This window comes from Solanum tuberosum, unplaced genomic scaffold, assembly GCF_000226075.1.
Source record: "Solanum tuberosum cultivar DM 1-3 516 R44 unplaced genomic scaffold, SolTub_3.0 scf00027, whole genome shotgun sequence".
Classification (NCBI taxonomy): Eukaryota; Viridiplantae; Streptophyta; class Magnoliopsida; order Solanales; family Solanaceae; genus Solanum; species Solanum tuberosum.
The window spans coordinates 1,121,982-1,130,601 of record NW_006238953.1 but is presented as its reverse complement, the minus strand read 5'-3'; the positions used below and the strand labels follow the sequence as shown (position 1 = coordinate 1,130,601).

Below are 8,620 nucleotides of genomic sequence, written 5' to 3'. Positions count from 1 at the left end.
TGTAATACTTTGGTAATATGGCTTTCGGGTACTTCTTTTCGTAACCTTTAGAGAACCATCCGTAAGGACCTGGGAACAAGTCTTATAGTCTTACCATGATCGACTCCACATTTTTTAGCATTTAGGATCCACTCACTAGGAAATTAAGCGATTTTCTTAGTGTTTTTTTGTGTGTGTGTTAGCCATGGATTTTTCGGCGATATGGCTTCCAGGCATTTTTTCTGAATTACCGAACCATATTTAAGGACTTGGGGAACATCTAGATACTAGAGATGGAATGATCAGTCTAATCCTCCTCCCCCTCCTGACCAACAACATCGGCGGCCTTTGAAGAGCTATTCTTCTTTTAGGAAGAAAAATGTTGTGAATGTTTGGAATAACACCACCATTCGGAATCATCATAGCTCTAAGAAATTGACAAAGTTTAGCATCAAACCTAATAGCTAACTGAATGTGCCTTGGAATGATCTGAGCCTTTTTGTCGTTCCTCGCTGCAATTCCAGCCAATTCAAGCACCTACAAACAATTGCATGTATGTAAAATTTAGTAATCACAAACCCTAAAAATTTGACATATAAAAAAAAAGGAACTTGAGAAATTCACCTCAGTTGCAAGGTACTCAAGCACCGCAACAAGAAATACCGGAGCTCCGGCACCAACATGTTTGGAATACTTCCCCACTTTGAGGAATCGAGTGATACGAGCCACTGGAATTGGAGACCAGCTTTGTTGCTACGAGAACGAGACTTTTTTTTTGCATTTTAACCAAAGCTTTTCCCTTTACCGACCATTGATCTTTTTCCCTTCAAAAAGAAAAAAAAGTTTTGCTTTCTGATCTATAGAAACAAGAGACAAATGACGCACAAGAATTGAATTGTTGTGTGTATGTGAATGTCTACAGCAATCTGGTTTTGGTATTTATAGCCCACAGGAGTTATAACCCAGCCAATGAGAAGAAAATCACAAGGATTGAACTTGTACGCCGTTGGATGAAAGGGCAAATTTCCATTGCTTGAGATTGCGGGCAACAAGAACACCAATCGGATTCTTATTAAAGATGAAAAACAACATGCCGGGTTTTTCTTTAATAAGATACTGCTTTTGCGTAAACATGAATATTAAGAGAACATTTTAGAGATAAGAACTGATGCACGGATTAGTCAAAATAAAATTAAATAGTATAACAATGATTAACCGCATTCGAAAAAGATAAAAGTATAAATTTTATTCTATACTAACATTACATTATTTGAAGAGTTAATTTATATTCAACTGGAAAGTAATTTTGTTTAATTATATGTAAATATAATTTTTGAGGTACCTTCTCAAATATTTTCTATATTTGACTTAATTTGTTCACGTATCAAGCAATTTTTTTCATAACAATATAAAACTTATGGTGTTTTACTTTTCATCGTTCATCCAACAATATAGTGAAAAGATAATCAAGATGCCCAAGTTAGAAGATAAATTATTGAGGTTCCTATAGAATATATAATACTACTATTTAATATGAAAAAAAAGAGATTTTATAACTTATTTATCATGGATTACAAATATTTCATCTCTTATATTTTATTTATAGAAAAAATTTCAGTTACATTACTCTAGATCTACTCACTAAAAGTATTTTACCATGAAATTTTAAAATAAATTGAAATTGTATTTCAAATTTGGGAAATTGTTAATAAAGCATTCTAAGAAAAACTTTCATTTACCGTACTTTAGATCTATCATGAAATTTCAAATTAAATTAAAATTCTATTTCAAATTTGGGAAATAGTTAATAAAGCTTGCTAAGAACACTTGAAAAGAAAAAACTAAAACTATTATACACATCAGGAAATGAATAACAATAGAAATAATAAATGATATGATAACTGAAGCAAATTAAACAATAGGTAATACTAAGATCCAAGTATGTTGAGTTTTTATCCTAAGCCACATAAATATCATATGTCATTAAACTTGCAGAAAGGAAATCAAAGGTTTTATATTATAGAATTATAAAATTTTCTATGAATACAAGGATATTAATAAAAGCAAACATCGCGATGCTAGCAATGGAATGATCAATCTAATCCTCCTCCTCGTGAGCAGCATCAGCAACGGCCTTTGAAGTGTTACTCTTGTTGTTAGGCAGAAAAATGTTATGAATTATTGGAATAACACCACCATTCGGAATGGCCACATCTCTAAGAAATTGATTCAGCTCTTTATCAAACCTAATAGCTAGTTGAATGTGCCTTGGAATGATCTGAGTCTTTTTTTTCATTCCTCGCTGCAATTCCAGCCAATTCAAGCACCTACAAACAATCACATATATGTAAAATTTAGTAATCACAAATCCTAGAAATTTGACGTATCAAAAAGAGACAGAGAGAAGGAACTTGAGAAATTCACCTCAACTGCAAGGTACTCAAGCACAACAGCAAGGAATATCGGTGCTCCGGCACTAACACGTTTGGCATACTTCCCGACTTTGAGGAATCGGGCAATACAAGCCACTGGAAATTGGAGGCCAGCTTTGCTGCTATGAGATCTTCTTTTAGCATTTGAACCAAGATTTTTCCATGAACCAAGATTTTCCCCTTTACCGGCCATTGATCTTTTTCACTACAAAAAAAAGTTTTGCTTTTTAATCTATAGAAACAAGAGACAAATGAAGCGGAAGAATTGAATTGTTGTGTGTGTATGTGAATTCCTAAAGATATCTAGCTTTGGTATTTATAGCCCACAAGAGTTATAACCCAGCCAATGAGAAGACAATCACGAGGATTGAACTTGTACGCCGTTGGATGAAAGAGCAAATCAACAGTGGATAAAGATGTTGACACATTTAATCAATTTCAAGGATTATAATAAGTTTATTTCAAATAATAGAGGATTATGATGTCTTTGTTTCCAAAGTAAATAAGTATTATGATGTCTTTGTTACCAAAAAAAAAAGGACTATGATGTCTTTAATTTATTTTGATGTGTTTGTTACCAAAAAAAAAGGACTATGATGTCTTTAATATGTTGCCAAAAAAAAAAAAGACAAAAGGGATTATGATGAGTTTGTTGCTCAAACAAAGGGGGGAAATTTTGTTCTTTAATATTTAGCTTTAATAGCTATTTGAACATATTTAAAGTTTTACAACTTATTAAGACTAATTTGTATAATGAAAGGAGATAACATATTTTAAATGACTAATTTATTATTTATTATCAGCTCAACAAGCCTAAAAATAACAGTAGCCCTCATTTTTAAAGCAATATTAATAGGTTATAGTTATTTTATTTTTTTAAATATTGTGTATTGTCTATATAAAATATAAAGTTTTCATATGAGAGGAAATAAAAAAATTTTAAAATAGTGTATTTTCTATATAAAACATAAAGTTTTCATATGAGAGGAAATATTTTTTGAAGTTTAACGAATCTAGAATACGATACGACTCAAGAAATAATTTTTGAAGTTTAACGAATCTAGAAATTAACTGCATGTTTGATCATATTTTTATTATTTTCAATATAGACCACTCACAAAAATTAAAAATAACTCTATTTCTTATTCATGTTGGACACAATTTCCAAGTTTTTAATATTGTTTTTAACTTGGAAATAAATACTATATTTCTTTCAAATTTGACCATTTTATATCTAATCGTCCAAAAAAAAACAAGAACTAGAGAAAAAAGATTTCGAAACTTTACTTTCACAAAGAAATATCAAATATATGCAACACATGTTAATATAGATTGAAGAAAACTCGTGTTTGATAATATGCGAAATAAATAAGTTGGATAATTAATACTTATCAATAACTCTATTTCACGACTCAAAATCAAGTCATGATGGTGCGCATTATAAGCCCTCATGTAGGCAAGCCAAAACCCTAACAAGATAAAAGAGGAAGACATAAAATACTTTTAAAATGAAAGAACATAAGCAGAAATGAATATACATAATAGGGACATATTATAGAATTGTAAATATATGATAAACAATTTAGAAAACGGGGCTGAAGGGGGCCAACAAACACAAACTAAACACAATCATCAATCTCCGAACCTGGTGTCACTAGTACATGAGCATCTACATACAGAAAGGTTATATTTACAAGTTTGTCTAATTCAAAATACAAAAATATAGACAGGTACAAAAGAAGGAAAAATAGCAAGCCTCCGGACATGAAGAGCTCACCACAATCTGAATCTACGACGATCACTGGAGATCGACCGCTCTTTGAGAACGGCTCTTACTGAGAGCTGCGTCAGAAAAAGATGCAGAAATATAGTATGAGTACCAAAATATTGGGTACTCAGTAGGTAACATAGGTCGACCAAGCTTAGAAAGATCAAATATATATAGAGAAGCATGACAGTTCTAAACATTACAATGGAAAGGTTCTAAGTTACGATAACCAACTATCGAGAAAAGAGGGAAAACAACACAAGATAGTAAGAAGGAAACACTCAAGTACAAGACAGTCATAACATACATACAACAACTCACACAAATAGGATGATGCGATGCAAGTGATGAATACAAGAAAGTAGAAGCATGGAAGAATTGAGTATATAAACATTGATCAGTTCTCAATAATCATGAACATATGATATGGATAGAATAACTACAACTTTAAGATCAACAGATAAAGATCATTTGGAAAACTACTTTCAAAATCTGTAAATGTAAATTTAGTTCTTTAGCTCTAAACTGAAAATATACCTTGGAATTCTACTCTGAAAAATCGTGATAAAAAAATCAAGTTTGTAGAAAAGTATTTTATCATTTTATGTCATAATAACTCTGAAAAAAGTTGCCTTTTCCCATATAGATTCTTCTCTTAATTTAACGAGTGAACCTCCCCTTCACAACTCAACAAATGATACTTGTTACAATTATTATTTTACTTAAGTTCTGAAATGCTGAAATTAGTCATGCTTATTGAATTTTGGGATCATGTGTTCAAAACATGAAATTTTTTACTAATATAGACTGGAACATGTAAAATTATGCTAAATCTATTTTGCTTAAATCTTGGGATTAGAAAAAACTTGTAAAGACTCATGCATAGTAGCTTTAACAAGAATAATAATCATATACATATTAACAAAAGAAAACTAAATTTCAAGAAGTATTCATAATTGGGTTTGAAACCTAATTCACAAAATCATATTGTAAAATTGGAAGTTTTGGACATGAGGATGAAAGGAAGTCCTTATTATTGTTCTACGTACATACTATTAGAACGCTATTTATGTTACTGCACTCCAGACACGTTACTACTTAGTGTTTTACTGCATAGGTTGTTAGATATGTATCCACCACTTTAGGAGTTTGTTTTCTTATTTTCCTAGTTTGTTGGTTTAGTTTCCACAGTAGGAAGGACTCTCTATTAGAGACTCTGTTATTTATTTTGTATATATATATCAGTTTTTAATCAATTAATAGAAATATTTTTTGCTTCATCTTGCTCAATTGCTAATACATACCTTAGTGAAGAAAAACTTGGTGGAGAACCTTGAAAGAGAAATTCTAACTTGGTATTTCTTCAGAATTCTTGAGGGTTAAAGTTTGGGGAGAGAATAAGAGGGGTTTTAATGATGAAAAATGATTGTCTAATCCTCCTACGATGTTTTAAGATCATTTAGATAACTCTCCAAAGTGCTTAAGATTAAAAAAAAATAGCCTCAGTTAAAATGAAATCGGTAAAATTTCATGTTGTTCGGTCAAAGTGACGAACCGTCGTTCAAGTCGTCGAATTCTGGGGTAAATTTTCCAGCTCACTAGAAAGTGTGACAACCTTAAGTGAGGGATTGTCATTTTGTCCGTCGCTTTTGGCAAACTGGAGCGTCTCTAAAAAAATGATCATAACATTTTACTCCGGACTCGAATTTATGAACGGTTGGTGGCATTGGAAAGAAGACGCAAAGACCTTTAATTTGATGGGTAATGGGACACATAACTCTTCCGATTTTAAGATATGTGTTCATTAGAGGCTGACCCACGCACTCGAATTTATGAACGGTTGGTAGCATTGGAAAGAAGACGCAAAGACCTTTAATTTGATGGGTAATTGGACACATAACTTCCGATTTTAAGATATGTGTTCGTTAGAGGCTGACCCAAGTAAAAACTTATACCGACTCACTCGGTAAAGGAGCTTTCAGCTCAACTTTGTGCTAGAAGATTACCAAATTCATCTCTAGAACTCTTCTCACACTAAAGAATTAACCTTGATACCTATTAACAATTAGGAATCATCCAAGGGCCTAAAATATAGAAATACGAAGAATTATTCGAATCTTAGCTTAGAATTTGCATGGTATTACACTTTTGTCTTACATAAATCCGATCACCTTCTATTTCTATTTAATTTTATTTAAAATAACGGAATTCCAAAATTAATAAATCCTTCATTAACCATGAATGATATAAACATGCTCAAATAAAAAAGTTTTTGGGCAAGGGCTTTATTCTATGATGGTATTAATGAAAAAAGGTAGTAATACATGGTTCTGAATATGGTTTACTTGGTCCAACTTCTTGATTGTCATTTACAGTATGTACCTTCGTTGGTGTTCTAATATAATATTGAACATGATCACACAAATGTTCTTCTTCTTAAAGGAAGAGTTAGCTATATATTAGAAACATTTCAGATGTGTCAAAGTAAACACTAAATTAAACATTCTCAACTACTTAAGGTAAAAGTAGTACTTGTATTGAAATGTGAGGGATGCGACGAATAGGAGAATCTTAGCAGCTCAGTTGATTGGCTACTTGAACTACTATCTTGTTGGTGAGGGGCTCTATCGATTCCCCACATTGTAATATCAACCATTCATGAAGTCTCCCTCTATCACCTTCAAGTACTAAAGAGAAACAAGAAATTGTCAAGGTGATGTGACACTTCTCTATGACCTCCATTCATATTTATCTTTTTATACTTTTTTTTTTTTAAATTCCTTCATTATTGTAACAGACAATTATACATTTAATAATTAAAAAAATTATTGTTGGGTATATAGCAAGAGTTAATGGGAAATGGAGGGAAGATGAAAAGAGAGGAACTTGAAAAGTCCTCTTATGCTTTAGTAAAAAGGCATTTCTCCCTCATCGGTGGTGGAAAGAAAAATAGGAGAGTTTAAATAGATAAACACTTCTATTAATTGTTAAAAGGGTTGGAAAGAGGGACCCCCCTCGCGTCGTCGTCGCCGTTGCTTGCTTGGCTTCGGCTTCGGCTTTGGCTTTGGAAAATGATCGAGAGATTATTTTTGGACAAATTTTTGTTTTAATTATTTATTTAATTAATTAAATAAAATTAAATGGCCAAAAACATTTCAATTAATTAGTTAATTAACCGAAACGTTCTGACCCGACTCGGATTCGAGTGACCAATTTTATTTAAATTATTTTCCCATTTTATTTGAATTTCCCGCCGTTGGAGATGACTGTTCTGAAAGGTTGCAACTTTCAGGAACAACCATGACCGTTTTAAAGGTTGCAAACTTTCTGAAATGGTTGTGTGGTTTCTGAAAGGTTGCAACCTTTCGGAACCAGTTCCTCTTGGCTATAAATACCTATTATTCTTCAAACTTTTTACTTACGAAAATTTCTGATTTCTTCTTCTTCTTCTGCACAAATATTTTTCGTGTACTTTACTGTCGTTGAGTGGCTCACTGACACCAGCGTTTTGGGTATCAATACACTAGTGATTGAGATCATTCTATCCTGGGAGGACATATTCCAAATCAAACCTCGGATACTAGAGGGGAATAACTTCTTTATGGGGACACTGTGCATTCAGTGGGCTTGATCCTTTTCCGTTCTGTCTTTTCCAGATTCTGGTATGTTTTACAAATTTTATTTTTTGTGAATTAATTTATGTTCTTCTGCTCTTCATTGGTTCATTGAAAACTTTGGTAACTTCGTGTTTCTGCAAAGTTTCTGGTAATCAGTATTACTGTTTTTTAAACACAGGGCAACAATCTTAAGGAAATTATTTATTTTTATTTTAATCTGTGTTTCTGGTGGAGACAAAAACCTTCGTGGCTTTATACTCCTATTAAGTTTGCAATTTAAGTTATTGCTTACTGAGTCATTTGTATCAATTTATGTTTATTACAGATTCTGAAATGGCAAATGATAAGGTTACGGTGGTTGTTGCTGCACCAACCCGAACTGCTGCACCACCAACAGAGAAACCGAGAAAATTCTCTGGTGTGAATTTCAAAGGATAGCAGCAATGGGTATTTTTCTGGCTTACCACTCTTGGTCTGAAGAAATTTACCAATGAAGTAACTCCAGTGCCTGCTGCTGAAATGCCAGACAGAAAAAATCATGATTATTGAAGCATGGAAACAGGTAAACTTCCTATGTAGGCCACATTTTGAGTGCTTTAGAGGATGACTTATATAATGTCTATAGTGCAATGACAACTTCGAAAGAATTGTGGGGTGCACTTTTAAAGAAATATAAGACAGAAGATGCATACTTGAAAAAGTTTGTGGTCACAAAGTTTTTTGACTACAAAATGTCAGATTGTGGTCGCAAAGTTATTCATCACCACTTAACAAAGGCAAATCTATAAATTCACTTAAGTTACAATAAACAATATATCATAAGT

General features: G+C 32.4%; 2 pseudogenes; both read right to left on the bottom strand.

The window, feature by feature from the left end:
• Positions 1-791, bottom strand: part of LOC102579375 (probable histone H2A.3) — a 2,425-nt pseudogene extending 1,634 nt beyond the window's left edge.
• Positions 792-2,077: 1,286 nt separating this feature from the next.
• Positions 2,078-2,604, bottom strand: LOC102579049 (histone H2A-beta, sperm-like; annotated as a pseudogene).
• Positions 2,605-8,620: the final 6,016 nt, after the last annotated feature.